A 17,500-nucleotide genomic window follows, 5' to 3' on the forward strand; every position below is an offset into this window, starting at 1 on the left:
TTTTTTTTTTTTTTTTCTGTCCTTAGCGAGCGGGTCCCCTCGCGGATTTTTAGCGCTCGAGGCGTTTGGGGCCCTCGCCCTGGCAGACGAGCCGCTTCTTTTACTTTTCTCGTAGTAAGAACGCTCGCAGATGGAAAAGATGCGCAGACGCGGTTTCTCGCCCCGGCAGACGAGCATATTATTTCTACTTTTCGCGGACGGCGCTCGGCGATGCGCTCAGGTTTCAAGTTCACTCCGGCGCGCGAGTGAACTTTTATTTTTTTTTATTATTATTATTATTATTCTTAGTGCCGCAAAACATGATGGCGATTTTTCAAGTTTCCACTTTTAAGGTTCTAAATTCACGCACGCGCGAGATTCTTTTTTTTTTTTCTTCAATTTCTTGTCTTGCCTTCATGACGAAGCCAACTTTACAAAAACCGGACGGCTCGCAGCAAGCTTGAATCGCTCTTGCGCGCATGCAGCTTCACACCACTTTTATGAACGTACGAGGCGCTCCGGGAGGAGGAGTAGTGCGGCAAAGCCACCGTTGTTCCACGCAGACAAGGCAGACGCAGCTGCGAAAGGGCACTTTTTTTTCTCTCTCTCTCTCTCATGCCGCATACAAACGTGTCGCACGCACGAGAAAAAAAAAATATACCGAACATTAAACGAGGCAAAAAATACCATTTTTTTACACGAATGGCCATCTTTTAGCGCACACACAAGAAAACAAAAGAAAGAAATCGTGTTTTGTGCAAAGTGCAAGAGACCTTTTTGTTCAGCGATGAATCCGAATCGCCGTTTTCTTTTTGTTTCGCATTTCCGAAGTTTGCAGAAGATTTTCTAAACCCCCTTAACCGCGGTTTCCGAGAGGTAATGCGACAATACCTTAGTAAGATTTACATTTTTTTTTTTTTTTTTTTGTAAAGTCCTCTCGAGCCATTTCTAATTACACTGGCGCAAAGTTTGCTCACAAAAGTGGCTGTGTGGCGCTTTCTCCAGTTTTATTGCATAAAAAAAAAAATTTCTTTTTGTGTGTGTGTGTGTGTGTGTGTGTGCGTGTGCGTGCGTCGGGAGGCAGTTTTACTCACTTCACTCCCTTCAGCAGCTGTATTTAGTGGTAAAGAATCTGCGAGAAACCGCGACAAACTTGAGGCAGCACTACGAATGTTGCAAATGTTGCCTGCAATATTGCAATATTCAATTCGCTGAAAACATTTAAAAATTTACGCATCGCTAATGGAAGCAGTTCGCTTCCATTAGCGGCTTTCCCGCGCTAAGCTTTGGCGACGACTCGTCCCTCGATCAAGACGTCGCGCGGACGCGCCTTTGTTACAACACTTCTTTAGGCGCAACGAGCTCCAGGAAGAAAAAAAAAAACTGCAAAAACGTTCTATCTCCCTACCCGATATCGCCCCGGCAGACGCGGTTTAGGAAAGCGACCGGCTGAGTATTATTTACACCCTTCTTGCCTTTTCGGGGCGAATTGATTTCGAAGGCTCAAATAAACAATTTCAACCTAGTTTCTCTGTCAGGACCGCTGTTTTACATCATGATCGCGGTGCATTTGTTGCATAAGTTTTCGCACCACTTCTTTAGGCGCAACGAGCTCCATGCAAAAACTGAGCTGCGGCGACGCCGCTCTATCTCCCTACGCGATATCGCCCCGGCAGACGCCCTTCACAGTTCTCCTCTTGTGGTCCGACTTCAGAGGTTTTGAGAAAACGCGGGTAAACTAGCGACGTGAACTAGCGACCAGCATGAAGGGCTCGATGCCATTTTAATGCAGAAAGCATTTAAAAATCTACACAAATCTAATTAAGCGCGTGAAAAAATATTAAAAGGACGTGAAAATTGGTCCCATTTGGTCCCAAAATTGGTCCCCGATCAAGACTTGACGCGGACGGACGGCACGCGTTTGCTACAACAGCTTTCGCGTCCCTTTTCTAGTCGCAACGAGCTCCATGGAGAAAGAAATGGCAAGGTGTACTGCGGCAAAGCCGCTCTATCTCCCTACGCGATATCGCCCCGGCAGACGCGGTTTGGAAAAGCGGCCCGCAGTTCGTCCCAGAGTATTATTCACACCCTTCTTGACGTTTCAATGCGAATTGATTTCGATGGCCCCAATAAACAATTTCCTTCACTGTATTTTTACGAATCGCTGGACACTCAACAGCCAAGTTTCTGCTCTGAGGACTAATTAAGCGACCGCTGTTTAACATGCGGTGAGACTGGAAACTTTAGAAAATTACGGATGTGTAACTGTGGAGTGAACCTTGCCGGCTCGTAAATAAATTCGTGTTTGTTAATTCCAATGCTAAATTTCTTACGATTTACGCATTTACTGGGATGCTGGCCAGGGCCGTACTTTTTTTTTTTTTTAACAACTTTATTCGTATGTGCGGAATTGGTGACAAGTGGCAATCGCAACAGTTCTTGTATACATTGAAAATGCTTTTTCTGTGTCTTTGTGTGTGTATCGAGAGGCAGTTCTACTCAATTCACAGTTCTCCTCCCACACTAGGCGACTTGTGGTCCGATTTCAGTGGTAAACAGGCTTTGAGAAAACGCGGATAAACGACGGGAGTAACAAAATTTCCCCTCTCGCCGTACGTGAACTAGCGACGAGCATGAAAGGTTCGATGCCATTTTAATGCTGCGAGCGTTTAAAAATTACGCAAATCTAATTCAACGCGTGAAGAAATATTAAAAGAACGTGAAAATTGGTCCCATTCGCAAGATTAGGCTGCTTTAAGTCGGCTTTTCCGCGCTACACTTTTGCGACGACTCGTCCCCCGATCGAGACTTGACGCGGACGAATGGTACGCGTTTGCTACAACAGCTCTGGCGCCTTTTCTTTAGTCGCAACGAGCTCCATAGAGAAAGAAATGGCAAGGTGTGCTGCGGCAAAGCCGCTCTATCTCCCTACGCGATATCGCCCCGGCAGACGCGGTTTTGAAAAGCGGCCCGCAGTACGTCCCAGAGTATTATTTTGCACCCTTCTTGACGGTTCAATGCGAACTGATTTCGAAGGCCCCAATAAACAATTTCCTTTATTGTATTTTTACGCAGCGCTGGACACTCAACGGCCAAGTTTCTGCTCTTAGGACTAGTTAAGCGACCGCTGTTTAACATGCGGTGAGACTGGAAACTTAAGAAAATTACGGATGTGTAACTGTGGAGTGAACCTTGCCGGCTCGTAAATAAATTCGTGTTTTTTAATTCCAATGCTAAATTTCTTACGATATACACATTTACTGGGATGCTGGCCAGGGGCGTATTTTTTTATTTTTTTTTTGACAACTTTATTCGTATGTGCGGAATTGGTGACAAGTGGCAATCGCAACAGTTCTTGTATACATTGAAAATGCTTTTTCTGTGTGTGTGTTTGTGTGTGTGTGTGTGTGTGTGTGTATCGAGAGGCAGTTCTACGCCCTTTACAGCTCTCCTCCCACACTAGGCGACTTGTGGTCCGATTTCAGGGGTAAACAGGCTTTGAGAAAACGCGGGTAAACGACGGGAGTAACAACATTTTCCCTCTAGCCGTAGGTGAACTAGCGACGAGCATGAAATGTTCGATGCCATTTTAATGCTGCCAGCGTTTAAAAATCTACCCAAATCTAATTCAACGCGTGAAGAAATATTAAAAGGACGTGAAAATTGGTCCAATTTGCAATGCTAGGCCGCTTTTCTTGGGCTTTTCCGCGCTGTGCTTTTGTGACGACTCGTCCCCCGATCGAGACTTGACGCTGACGAACGGTACGCGTTTGCTACAACAGCTTTCGCGTCCCTTTTTTAGTCGCAACGAGCTCCATGGAGAAACAAATGGCAAGGTGTGCTGCGGAAAAGCCGCTCTATCTCCCTACGCGATTTCGCCCCGGCAGACGCGGTTTGGAAAAGCGGCCCGCAGTACGTCCCAGAGTATTATTTACACCCTTCTTGACGGTTCAATGCGAACTGATTTCGAAGGCCCCAATAAACAATTTCCTTCACTGTATTTTTACGCAGCGCTGGACACTCAACAGCCAAGTTTCTGCTCTTAGGACTAATTAAGCGACCGCTGTTTAACATGCGGTGAGACTGGAAACTTAAGAAGAAAGAACTGTGGAGCGAACCTTGCCGGCTCGTAAATAAATCCGTGCTTTTTAATTCCAATGCTAAATTTCTTACGATTTACGCATTTACTGGGATGCTGGCCGGGGGCGTATTTTTTTTTTAACAACTTTATTCGTATGTGCGGAATTGGTGACAAGTGGCAATCGCAACAGTTCTTGTATACATTGAAAATGCTTTTTCTCTCTCTGTCTGTGTGTGTGTGTGTGTGTGTGTGTGTGTGTGCGTGTGTGTGTGTGTGTGTGTGTGTGTCGAGAGGCAGTTCTACTCGCTTCACAGTTCTCCTCCCACACTAGGCGACTTGTGGTCCGATTTCAGTGGTAAACAGGCTTTGAGAAAACGCGGATAAACGACGGGAGTAACAAAATTTCCCCTCTCGCCGTACGTGAACTAGCGACGAGCATGAAAGGTTCGATGCCATTTTAATGCTGCGAGCGTTTAAAAATTACGCAAATCTAATTCAACGCGTGAAGAAATATTAAAAGAACGTGAAAATTGGTCCCATTCGCAAGATTAGGCTGCTTTAAGTCGGCTTTTCCGCGCTACACTTTTGCGACGACTCGTCCCCCGATCGAGACTTGACGCGGACGAATGGTACGCGTTTGCTACAATAGCTCTGGCGCCTTTTTTTTAGTCGCAACGAGCTCCATAGAGAAAGAAATGGCAAGGTGTGCTGCGGCAAAGCCGCTCTATCTCCCTACGCGATATCGCCCCGGCAGACGCGGTTTGGAAAAGCGGCCCGCAGTTTGTCCCAGAGTATTATTTACACCCTTCTTGACGTTTCAATGCGAATTGATTTCGATGGCCCCAATAAACAATTTCCTTCATTGTATTTTTACGCATCGCTGGACACTCAACAGCCGAGTTTCTGCTCTGAGAAATAATTAGGCGACCGCATGCTTAACATGCGGTGAGACTGGAAACTTAAGAAAATTACCGATGTGTAACTGTGGAGTGAACCTTGCCGGCTTGTAAATAAATTCGTGCTTTTTAATTCCAATGCTAAATTTCTTACGATATGCACATTTACTGGGATGCTGGCCAGGGGCGTATTTTTTTTTTTAACAACTTTATTGTATGTGCGGAATTGGTGACAAGTGGCAATCGCAACAGTTTTTGTATACAGTGAAAATGCTTTTTCTGTCTGCGTGTGTGTGTGTGGAGAGGCAGTTCTACTCCCTTCACAGTTCTCCTCCCACACTAGGCGACTTGTGGTCCGATTTCAGTAGTAAACAGGCTTTGAGAAAACGCGGGTAAACGACGGGAGTAACAAAATTTCCCCTCTCGCCGTGCGTGAACTAGCGACGAGCATGACAGGTTCGATGCCATATTATTGCTGCAAGCGTTTAAAAATTACGCAAATCGAATTCAACGCGTGAAGAAATATTAAAAGAACGTGAAAATTGGTCCCGTTCGCAATATTAGGCTGCTTTAAGTCGGCTTTTCCGCGCTACGCTTTTGCGACGCTTTTGCGTCCCCCGATCGAGACTTGACGCGGACGAATCGTACGCGTTTGCTACAATAGCTCTGGCGCCTTTTTTTTAGTCGCAACGAGCTCCATAGAGAAAGAAATGGCAAGGTGTGCTGCGGCAAAGCCGCTCTATCTCCCTACGCGATTTCGCCCCGGCAGACGCGGTTTGGAAAAGCGGCCCGCAGTACGTCCCAGAGTATTATTTACACCCTTCTTGACGGTTCAATGCGAACTGATTTCGAAGGTCCCAATAAACAATTTCCTTCACTGTATTTTTACGCAGCGCTGGACACTCAACAGCCAAGTTTCTGCTCTTAGGACTAATTAAGCGACCGCTGTTTAACATGCGGTGAGACTGGAAACTTAAGAAGAAAGAACTGTGGAGCGAACCTTGCCGGCTCGTAAATAAATCCGTGCTTTTTAATTCCAATGCTAAATTTCTTACGATATGCACATTTACTGGGATGCTGGCCAGGGGCGTATTTTTTTTTTTAACAACTTTATTGTATGTGCGGAATTGGTGACAAGTGGCAATCGCAACAGTTTTTGTATACAGTGAAAATGCTTTTTCTGTCTGCGTGTGTGTGTGTGGAGAGGCAGTTCTACTCCCTTCACAGTTCTCCTCCCACACTAGGCGACTTGTGGTCCGATTTCAGTAGTAAACAGGCTTTGAGAAAACGCGGGTAAACGACGGGAGTAACAAAATTTCCCCTCTCGCCGTGCGTGAACTAGCGACGAGCATGACAGGTTCGATGCCATATTATTGCTGCAAGCGTTTAAAAATTACGCAAATCGAATTCAACGCGTGAAGAAATATTAAAAGAACGTGAAAATTGGTCCCGTTCGCAATATTAGGCTGCTTTAAGTCGGCTTTTCCGCGCTACGCTTTTGCGACGCTTTTGCGTCCCCCGATCGAGACTTGACGCGGACGAATCGTACGCGTTTGCTACATACAATAGCTCTGGCGCCTTTTTTTTAGTCGCAACGAGCTCCGTAGAGAAAGAAATGGCAAGGTGTGCTGCGGCAAAGCCGCTCTATCTCCCTACGCGATATCGCCCCGGCAGACGCGGTTTGGAAAAGCGGCCCTCAGTACGTCCCAGAGTATTATTTACACCCTTCCTGACGTTTCAATCCGAACTGATTTCGAAGGCCCCAATAAACAATTTCCTTCACTGTATTTTTACGCAGCGCTGGACACTCAACAGCCAAGTTTTTGCTCTCAGGACTAGTTAAGCGACCGCTGTTTAACATGCGGTGAGACTGGAAACTTAAGAAGAAAGAACTGTGGAGCGAACCTTGCCGGCTCGTAAATAAATCCGTGCTTTTTAATTCCAATGCTAAATTTCTTACGATATGCACATTTACTGGGATGCTGGCCAGGGGCGTATTTTTTTTTTTAACAACTTTATTCGTATGTGCGGAATTGGTGACAAGTGGCAATCGCAACAGTTTTTGTATACAGTGAAAATGCTTTTTCTCTCTGCGTGTGTGTGTGTGGAGAGGCAGTTCTACTCCCTTCACAGTTCTCCTCCCACACTAGGCGACTTGTGGTCCGATTTCAGTAGTAAACAGGCTTTGAGAAAACGCGGGTAAACGACGGGAGTAACAAAATTTCCCCTCTCGCCGTACGTGAACTAGCGACGAGCATGACAGGTTCGATGCCATATTATTGCTGCAAGCGTTTAAAAATTACGCAACTCGAATTCAACGCGTGAAGAAATATTAAAAGAACGTGAAAATTGGTCCCATTCGCAATATTAGGCTGCTTTAAGTCGGCTTTTCCGCGCTACGCTTTTGCGACGCTTTTGCGTCCCCCGATCGAGACTTGACGCGGACGAATCGTACGCGTTTGCTACAATAGCTCTGGCGCCTTTTTTTTTAGTCGCAACGAGCTCCATAGAGAAAGAAATGGCAAGGTGTGCTGCGGCAAAGCCGCTCTATCTCCCTACGCGATTTCGCCCCGGCAGACGCGGTTTGGAAAAGCGGCCCGCAGTACGTCCCAGAGTATTATTTACACCCTTCCTGACGTTTCAATCCGAACTGATTTCGAAGGCCCCAATAAACAATTTATTTTATTGTATTTTAATGCAGCGCTGGACACTCAACAGCCAAGTTTTTGCTCTCAGGACTAGTTAAGCGACCGCTGTTTAACATGCGGTGAGACTGGAAACTTAAGAAGAAAGAACTGTGGAGCGAACCTTGCCGGCTCGTAAATAAATCCGTGCTTTTTAATTCCAATGCTAAATTTCTTACGATATGCACATTTACTGGGATGCTGGCCAGGGGCGTATTTTTTTTTTTTAACAACTTTATTCGTATGTGCGGAATTGGTGACAAGTGGCAATCGCAACAGTTTTTGTATACAGTGAAAATGCTTTTTCTCTCTGCGTGTGTGTGTGTGGAGAGGCAGTTCTACTCCCTTCACAGTTCTCCTCCCACACTAGGCGACTTGTGGTCCGATTTCAGTAGTAAACAGGCTTTGAGAAAACGCGGGTAAACGACGGGAGTAACAAAATTTCCCCTCTCGCCGTACGTGAACTAGCGACAAGCATGACAGGTTCGATGCCATATTATTGCTGCAAGCGTTTAAAAATTACGCAAATCGAATTCAACGCGTGAAGAAATATTAAAAGAACGTGAAAATTGGTCCCATTCGCAATATTAGGCTGCTTTAAGTCGGCTTTTCCGCGCTACGCTTTTGCGACGCTTTTGCGTCCCCCGATCGAGACTTGACGCGGACGAATCGTACGCGTTTGCTACAATAGCTCTGGCGCCTTTTTTTTTAGTCGCAACGAGCTCCATAGAGAAAGAAATGGCAAGGTGTGCTGCGGCAAAGCCGCTCTATCTCCCTACGCGATTTCGCCCCGGCAGACGCGGTTTGGAAAAGCGGCCCGCAGTACGTCCCAGAGTATTATTTACACCCTTCTTGACGGTTCAATGCGAACTGATTTCGAAGGCCCCAATAAACAATTTCCTTCACTGTATTTTTACGCAGCGCTGGACACTCAACAGCCAAGTTTCTGCTCTTAGGACTAATTAAGCGACCGCTGTTTAACATGCGGTGAGACTGGAAACTTAAGAAGAAAGAACTGTGGAGCGAACCTTGCCGGCTCGTAAATAAATCCGTGCTTTTTAATTCCAATGCTAAATTTCTTACGATATGCACATTTACTGGGATGCTGGCCAGGGGCGTATTTTTTTTTTTAACAACTTTATTGTATGTGCGGAATTGGTGACAAGTGGCAATCGCAACAGTTTTTGTATACAGTGAAAATGCTTTTTCTCTCTGCGTGTGTGTGTGTGGAGAGGCAGTTCTACTCCCTTCACAGTTCTCCTCCCACACTAGGCGACTTGTGGTCCGATTTCAGTAGTAAACAGGCTTTGAGAAAACGCGGGTAAACGACGGGAGTAACAAAATTTCCCCTCTCGCCGTGCGTGAACTAGCGACGAGCATGACAGGTTCGATGCCATATTATTGCTGCAAGCGTTTAAAAATTACGCAAATCGAATTCAACGCGTGAAGAAATATTAAAAGAACGTGAAAATTGGTCCCGTTCGCAATATTAGGCTGCTTTAAGTCGGCTTTTCCGCGCTACGCTTTTGCGACGCTTTTGCGTCCCCCGATCGAGACTTGACGCGGACGAATCGTACGCGTTTGCTACATACAATAGCTCTGGCGCCTTTTTTTTAGTCGCAACGAGCTCCGTAGAGAAAGAAATGGCAAGGTGTGCTGCGGCAAAGCCGCTCTATCTCCCTACGCGATATCGCCCCGGCAGACGCGGTTTGGAAAAGCGGCCCGCAGTACGTCCCAGAGTATTATTTACACCCTTCCTGACGTTTCAATCCGAACTGATTTCGAAGGCCCCAATAAACAATTTCCTTCACTGTATTTTTACGCAGCGCTGGACACTCAACAGCCAAGTTTTTGCTCTCAGGACTAGTTAAGCGACCGCTGTTTAACATGCGGTGAGACTGGAAACTTAAGAAGAAAGAACTGTGGAGCGAACCTTGCCGGCTCGTAAATAAATCCGTGCTTTTTAATTCCAATGCTAAATTTCTTACGATATGCACATTTACTGGGATGCTGGCCAGGGGCGTATTTTTTTTTTTAACAACTTTATTCGTATGTGCGGAATTGGTGACAAGTGGCAATCGCAACAGTTTTTGTATACAGTGAAAATGCTTTTTCTCTCTGCGTGTGTGTGTGTGGAGAGGCAGTTCTACTCCCTTCACAGTTCTCCTCCCACACTAGGCGACTTGTGGTCCGATTTCAGTAGTAAACAGGCTTTGAGAAAACGCGGGTAAACGACGGGAGTAACAAAATTTCCCCTCTCGCCGTACGTGAACTAGCGACGAGCATGACAGGTTCGATGCCATATTATTGCTGCAAGCGTTTAAAAATTACGCAAATCGAATTCAACGCGTGAAGAAATATTAAAAGAACGTGAAAATTCGTCCCATTCGCAATATTAGGCTGCTTTAAGTCGGCTTTTCCGCGCTACGCTTTTGCGACGCTTTTGCGTCCCCCGATCGAGAGTTGACGCGGACGAATCGTACGCGTTTGCTACAATAGCTCTGGCGCCTTTTTTTTTTTAGTCGCAACGAGCTCCATAGAGAAAGAAATGGCAAGGTGTGCTGCGGCAAAGCCGCTCTATCTTCCTACGCGATTTCGCCCCGGCAGACGCGGTTTGGAAAAGCGGCCCGCAGTACGTCCCAGAGTATTATTTACACCCTTCCTGACGTTTCAATCCGAACTGATTTCGAAGGCCCCAATAAACAATTTCCTTCACTGTATTTTTACGCAGCGCTGGACACTCAACAGCCAAGTTTTTGCTCTCAGGACTAGTTAAGCGACCGCTGTTTAACATGCGGTGAGACTGGAAACTTAAGAAGAAAGAACTGTGGAGCGAACCTTGCCGGCTCGTAAATAAATCCGTGCTTTTTAATTCCAATGCTAAATTTCTTACGATATGCACATTTACTGGGATGCTGGCCAGGGGCGTATTTTTTTTTTTTAACAACTTTATTCGTATGTGCGGAATTGGTGACAAGTGGCAATCGCAACAGTTTTTGTATACAGTGAAAATGCTTTTTCTCTCTGCGTGTGTGTGTGTGGAGAGGCAGTTCTACTCCCTTCACAGTTCTCCTCCCACACTAGGCGACTTGTGGTCCGATTTCAGTAGTAAACAGGCTTTGAGAAAACGCGGGTAAACGACGGGAGTAACAAAATTTCCCCTCTCGCCGTGCGTGAACTAGCGACGAGCATGACAGGTTCGATGCCATATTATTGCTGCAAGCGTTTAAAAATCTACACAAATCTATTTCAACGCGTGAAAGATATTAAAAGGACGTGAAAATTGGTCCCGTTCGCAAGATTAGGCTGGTTTTAGTCGGCTTTTCCGCGCTACGCTTTTGCGACGACTCGTCCCCCGATTGCGACTTGACGCGGACGAATGGTACGCGTTTGCTACAACAGCTTTCGCGCCGCTTTTTTAGTCGCAACGAGCTCCAACGAGGAAGAAGCGCCAAGGTGCACTGGGGCAAAGCCGCTATGCAGTTTTGAACAGCTTCCCGTGGTACATCTCAGAGTAATTTTTACATGCTGCATCACATTTGAAAGCGAATTGCTTTCGAAGGCCCTATAAACAATTTCTTTTATTATATTTTTTAAATAGGAAATATTATAAAATGCCATTAATATTATGGCTCTCAAATGTTGGCATGATAAAAACGATTTAATGAATGAATTTTCAAGTCACCTGAAAATCTACAGCCCTCGTTTTTTTTTTGTTTTTTTTTTCCTCTTTACAACACTGGTACAGAGACAAACAGCTAGCGACCGCTGTAGAAACAACAAAAGCGGGACCTCACAAATTATTGCGGGGGAGATGGCGCGAGCAAAACTTGATTTTTTTATTTTGTGTTCAACAAACTTTTCGCAAGGTGAACCTTTTTCGCGTGCGACTAATCCCTTTCGATTAGTGCCGTGTGGTGAATTCCAAGGGCACGAGACGCATCCGTAAGCTCGATTTCAAAGTAACGAGCCGTGCGGCAAAGCCGAACTTCGCCCCGGCAGACGCGCAAAAAGACCCAAGTAGGTCTGGGTATTTATCGCTGCATATATATAGGGCCCTAGTGGCTCAGGCAACCAAGACATTTTGAAGCGCGCGCTCGAACGGCAAAGTCCAAAAGCTGTTTTGCGCACCCAGCCGGCCGCGAAACGACAAGATTTCGCAATCTCGGAATGAGAGCGGCTGCACAGCTAGGGGTTCATAAACGAGCATTGCTCGACTTCGACCAAAGTTGGGTGAGCGCGTCACCGCCCCGCGCGCGCCGGCGGCAGAGTCCACGACTACGGGCACCGGCGGGGTGCCGCAGCGCGCCGTTGTCGGTTGCGCACGATTCGGCGCTTTCTGCGGCGCAGCCCTTTCGAGCAGGTCCGCGCGCGTGCACCATATTCCACGAGTACGGCCGCGGTCGGGGCGCCGCGGCGCGCCGTTGCAGGTCGCGCACGAGCCAGCGCTTTCTGCGGCGCAGCCCTTTCGAGCAGGCCCGTTCGCGTGCAGCTTAGTCCACGAGTACGGCCGCGGTCGGGGCGGCGCGCCGTTGTAGGTCGCGCAAGAGCCAGCGCTTTCTGCCTGCGCTGCCCTTTCGAGCAGGCCCGCGCAGCATAGTCCACGAGTACGGCCGCGGTCGGGGCGCCGCGATGTGCCGTCGTAGGTCGCGGACGATTCAGTGCCTTCTGGGGCGAAGCCGTTTCGAGCAGGGCCGCTCGTTCGCGGCCGCTGCGGCGCGGCAGGGTGTTCGTGTACGGCCGGCGAGACGCACCACTGTGGGACTGTTTTGCATTGAAGGGCTCACGTTCTCGGTGATCATTTCTCGAGTACGATTGCGGGCGCCGAGCGCGCGACGTGCGCGCACGATTCGCCGTCTACTTTACGGCGGATTTTCCTCGAGTACGGCCAGTCGTTTACCCAGGAAGGTCTGGGCATTTATCGCTGCTATTATATGGGGGTGTAGAGGCGGCGGACCAACACGCTGTCTCGACCCCACGGCATTCGTCTGCAGCCTCATCCGCGTCTGCGATGGGGGCTGGTTGTCGGACGACGCTGTTTCCACTGTGTTTTGAGGTGTGTTCCGTGCTGTCCGGAACTCGATTCCGAGCAAGTGCGCCGAAGACGCGGGCGTGTCCCGTCGTCTGGCGGCTTGGCCGTATCGGCAACGCAGCAAGCGCCGTCCGGTGTACGAACGCCACGGCCTCGTGCCGCGTGCGCACCGGTGAGCGCGTTACAAATGTTTCTGCCCAAAGGCACGTGCTCTCTTGCCGCGCGACGAGATCCGGCCCCACGGGGCGGACGTCGCAGCGAGCTCGAACGACGCACAAAATAAGATGCGTCGCGCGCTGGGGCGCCTAAAGGCGGCCTCGAAAGCGCTGCGACAAAGGCACCCGTGGCGGGGTATTGCCTATGCATCTACCTGGTTGATCCTGCCAGTAATCATATGCTTGTCTCAAAGATTAAGCCATGCATGTCTAAGTACATGCCGAAATAAGGCGAAACCGCGAATGGCTCATTAAATCAGTTATGGTTCCTTAGATCGTTTCTTTCTACTTGGACAACTGTGGCAATTCTAGAGCTAATACATGCATTGAGCCTGAAGGCCTTTGGCTGACGGGCGCTTTTATTAGACCAAGACCCATCGGGTTCTGCCCGTACTCTGTGGTGACTCTGGATAACTTTGTGCTGATCGCATGGCCATGAGCCGGCGACGTTTCTTTCAAGTGTCTGCCTTATCAACTTTCGATGGTAGGTTACTTGCCTACCATGGTTGTTACGGGTAACGGAGAATCAGGGTTCGATTCCGGAGAGGGAGCCTGAGAAACGGCTACCACATCCAAGGAAGGCAGCAGGCGCGCAAATTACCCACTCCCGGCACGGGGAGGTAGTGACGAAAAATAACAATACGGGACTCTTTTGAGGCCCCGTAATTGAAATGAGTACACTCTAAATCCTTTAACGAGGATCAATTGGAGGGCAAGTCTGGTGCCAGCAGCCGCGGTAATTCCAGCTCCAATAGCGTATACTAAAGCTGCTGCGGTTAAAAAGCTCCTAGTTGGATCTCAGTTCCAGACGAGTAGTGCATCTACCCGATGCGACGGCTCGTACTGAACATCATGCCGGTCCTCTCTTGGTGCCCTTCATTGGTGCGTCTCGAGGTGGCCTGCGCTTTTACTTTGAAAAAATTAGAGTGCTCAACGCAGGCGAGTCGCCTGAATAAACTTGCATGGAATAATAGAACAAGACCCTGTTTCTGTTCTGTTGGTTTTTGGAATACGGGGTAATGATTAAGAGGGACAGACGGGGGCATTCGTATTGCGGCGCTAGAGGTGAAATTCTTGGACCGTCGCAAGACGAACTACTGCGAAAGCATTTGCCAAGAATGTTTTCTTTGATCAAGAACGAAAGTCAGAGGTTCGAAGGCGATCAGATACCGCCCTAGTTCTGACCATAAACGATGCCAACCAGCGATCCGCCTGAGTTACTCAAATGACTCGGCGGGCAGCTTCCGGGAAACCAAAGTATTTGGGTTCCGGGGGAAGTATGGTTGCAAAGCTGAAACTTAAAGGAATTGACGGAAGGGCACCACCAGGAGTGGAGCCTGCGGCTTAATTTGACTCAACACGGGAAAACTTACCCGGCCCGGACACTGGGAGGATTGACAGATTGAGAGCTCTTTCTTGATTCGGTGGATGGTGGTGCATGGCCGTTCTTAGTTGGTGGAGCGATTTGTCTGGTTAATTCCGATAACGAACGAGACTCTAGCCTATTAAATAGGTGCGGGGTTCCCAGCACCTTACAACCTTCTTAGAGGGACAAGCGGCTCCTAGCCGCACGAAACAGAGCAATAACAGGTCTGTGATGCCCTTAGATGTCCGGGGCCGCACGCGCGCTACACTGAAGGAAGCAGCGTGTCTTTATCCCTGTCTGAAAAGACTGGGTAACCCGTGGAACTTCTTTCGTGATTGGGATAGGGGCTTGCAATTGTTCCCCTTGAACGAGGAATTCCCAGTAAGCGCGAGTCATAAGCTCGCGTTGATTACGTCCCTGCCCTTTGTACACACCGCCCGTCGCTACTACCGATTGAATGATTTAGTGAGGTCTTCGGACCGATGTCCGGCGCGGCCTTTCGGTTGCGCCGGTCTGTTGGAAAGATGACCAAACTTGATCATTTAGAGGAAGTAAAAGTCGTAACAAGGTTTCCGTAGGTGAACCTGCGGAAGGATCATTACCGGACTGTGCTTGTCACGCCCGGCGCCGCCCCCACTTATAAGCGGGGGATGGCCTTTCACCGCGGAGTTGCGAGATTCTGAAGCCGCTTCTCTGCACAAATTGTTACGCCCAGCGGAGCTCCGTCACCAAGGGATTGTCGGACGGTCGGCTTCCGCGGGTACAAACGGCGTAACGCACCTATGACGGTGGGCTTTCGGTTATCGAAGAACTCATCCGCTTTTTCGAAGCGACGCACGGAGTCTGTGGTGCGGGCCGAGGGAAAGGCCTGCCCGCCGCCAAGGGAACGGCGGCGCTGCTGCGAAGTACGAGAGGAAACGCGGCTCGCTAGCTCTGCTGCGGCTACTTCTTTTTTGCGTCAGAGTCCGTAGCGCAGGCTCAGGGGAAGGCCTGCGCGCCGCCAAGGGAACGGCGGCGCTGCTGCGAAGTACGAGCGGAAACGCTACTCGCTGGCTCTTTTGCAGAGAGTTGCGCAGAGTCGGTAGCGCGGGCCGAGTCAGTGGCCTGCGCGCCGCCAAGGGAACGGCGGCGCTGCGGCGAAGTACGAGAGGAAACGCTGCTCGCTAACTCTGCTGCGAAGCTCTTTGCGTTCGAGTCGGTAGCGCGGGCCGAGGGAAAGGCCTGCGCGCCGCCAAGGGAACGGCGGCGCTGCTGCGAAGTACGAGCGGAAACGCTGCTCGCGGGCTCTTTTGCAAAAGGAGTAAAAGAACGACTCGGAGTCTGTAGTGCGGGCCGAGGGAAAGGTCTGCCCGCTGCCAAGGGAACGGCGGCGCTGCTGCGAAGTACGAGAGGAACCGCAGCTCGCTGGCTCTGGATGTCGTTTGCTTCGTTCAAGGCGTGGTGAACGTCTGACGCTCGCTCGTCGGGCGCGATATTAGGCGCCGTGCCGATGGCGCGAAAGGAGACTTCGGGAACAAAAAGGACGACGGGGTTATAATCCCGCACTCGAACGCATTCGCGGCCTTGAGGTTCTCTCGGGGCTTCGTCCTTCCCGGTTTCCGAGTAGTCTGTCGGTGCGCCACCGAAAAGCCGTCCGAGACACTTGTGGTTGGTGGGCTCCCGTTGCGGGAGTAGTCCGACTGACTCTCTTCTTGCGGATTGTCAAGTACGCGCTGTCCGGCTCCAATGCTGAGCGGTGCGCAAGGCCTCTTATGCGAAGTTGATAGCGGCTCCTTTGTGCAAAAGTGGTAGACGGTGGAGGATGAGATCGCGGCAGCGTGACGTTGATAGAGGTCGGTCCAAGAGGCCACCCATGAGAAGCGTCGCTGTACGGATCTATCCAGGAGCGATCCACCGGAGAGAGAAGGTGCTTGAGAGCGGCGGTCGAAATGTGAACAGCAGTTGTGATGTGAACAGCAGATGACCATGTGAACAGCAGATGACCATGTGAACAGCAGAACTTTTATCAAACCCTTCTACCGTGCTGGTGCGAAACCCCTCTGATGAAACCCAATGGATGACTCTTTCTTGGTTCCTTGATAGTGCGGCGTCATAAGGGGCTCTGTGACGCGCACATGATTTTTTCGCCCATAGCACCACGGAGAAGGAAAATGGGGACCGCACGCTGCTCACACGCTTCCTCTCGAGTAGCACTATCACTGCACAAGCCTTTTCGCAGAGGCGCAGCGCCCGAGCCGCTTGCAGGCTGGCACAGAGGCCGAACGAAACGCTGCGAGATGTTGCAGGAGTTGGACGAAACTGCGACACTGGAGACCAGGGGAAAAGCCTGGGTGTCTGAAACCCTTTGTTGTACTGTACGGAATTGAACAAACCAAACGCACGACTCTAAGCGGTGGATCACTCGGTTCTCGGGTCGATGAAGAACGCAGCCAGCTGCGAGACTTGGTGTGAATTGCAGGACACACTGAGCACTGATTCTTCGAACGCACATTGCGCCCTTGGGTCTTCCCTTGGGTTCGTCTGTCTGAGGGTCAGATCATATATCAAGAGAGGCGCCGGCGCCCGGGGATGGCGTCGCCGGCGACTCGTTTTGACCGTGTCGGCATCAAGGACGGCTCTGTACGAAACGCCGAAGATCCCTCGAAAGACTTTGCGCAAATTGAGGAGAGACGTGGGTCGAACCCTTGCGCCCGCGCGAAAGGCGGTCGAGTCGGGGTCGCCCTGCGCCACGCTTTGTGCCGAGGGCCGCGCAGGCTGCCAGTTGCGCGTCGTCCGGGCCTCCGAGAGAGGCGATTGCCGCAGGAAGGGATTACCTGCAGTGCGGTCGTTCAAGGGAGACGAGGCCGGAAGGACGAGCGCCAGAGCGGCATTTGCGGGCTGGCCTACGGAGAGAGTGGAAACAAACTTTCCTCGCGAAACGCGAGAGACGGGAGCGCCTGGTCCGGGCACGCCCGCGCGAGAAGAAGGGAGATCTCGCGCCGGGTTGTGCGGGGAAACGACCGGGTGTGAACGCGTTGACGCTAGAGGAGAGTTTGTAGGCGCAGAGGCGCGCGCTGCCGTGCGGCGCGCTAAAGGGATCCTCACGGGCTCCGAGGGAAAGGAGTCTCTCTGCTCAAGCATTGTCTAGTACGGGTCGAACGGACGCGTATCTCGTTACGAGCGTTGTCCGCCGTCGGTCTAAGTGCTTCGCAGTCTCTGTCCCGAAAAAAACTGGGCCACTCCAGTTGGGGCAGGGGCGACGCAAAAT

General features: G+C 50.0%; 2 non-coding genes across 2 annotated transcripts; both read left to right on the forward strand.

Annotated features, from left to right (window-relative positions):
- Nucleotides 1-13,039: 13,039 nt before the first annotated feature.
- LOC146210196 (small subunit ribosomal RNA) lies at nt 13,040-14,854 on the forward strand. The gene has a single exon (XR_014704595.1). It is a non-coding gene; the product is annotated as a small subunit ribosomal RNA (ribosomal RNA).
- A 1,780-nt stretch (nt 14,855-16,634) lies between these two features.
- LOC146210197 (5.8S ribosomal RNA) lies at nt 16,635-16,787 on the forward strand. The gene has a single exon (XR_014704634.1). It is a non-coding gene; the product is annotated as a 5.8S ribosomal RNA (ribosomal RNA).
- Nucleotides 16,788-17,500: the final 713 nt, after the last annotated feature.

The sequence above is a fragment of the Amblyomma maculatum genome, chromosome 1 (assembly GCF_055883805.1).
Source record: "Amblyomma maculatum isolate TAMU_Amacu chromosome 1, ASM5588380v1, whole genome shotgun sequence".
NCBI classification, from domain to species: domain Eukaryota; kingdom Metazoa; phylum Arthropoda; class Arachnida; order Ixodida; family Ixodidae; genus Amblyomma; species Amblyomma maculatum.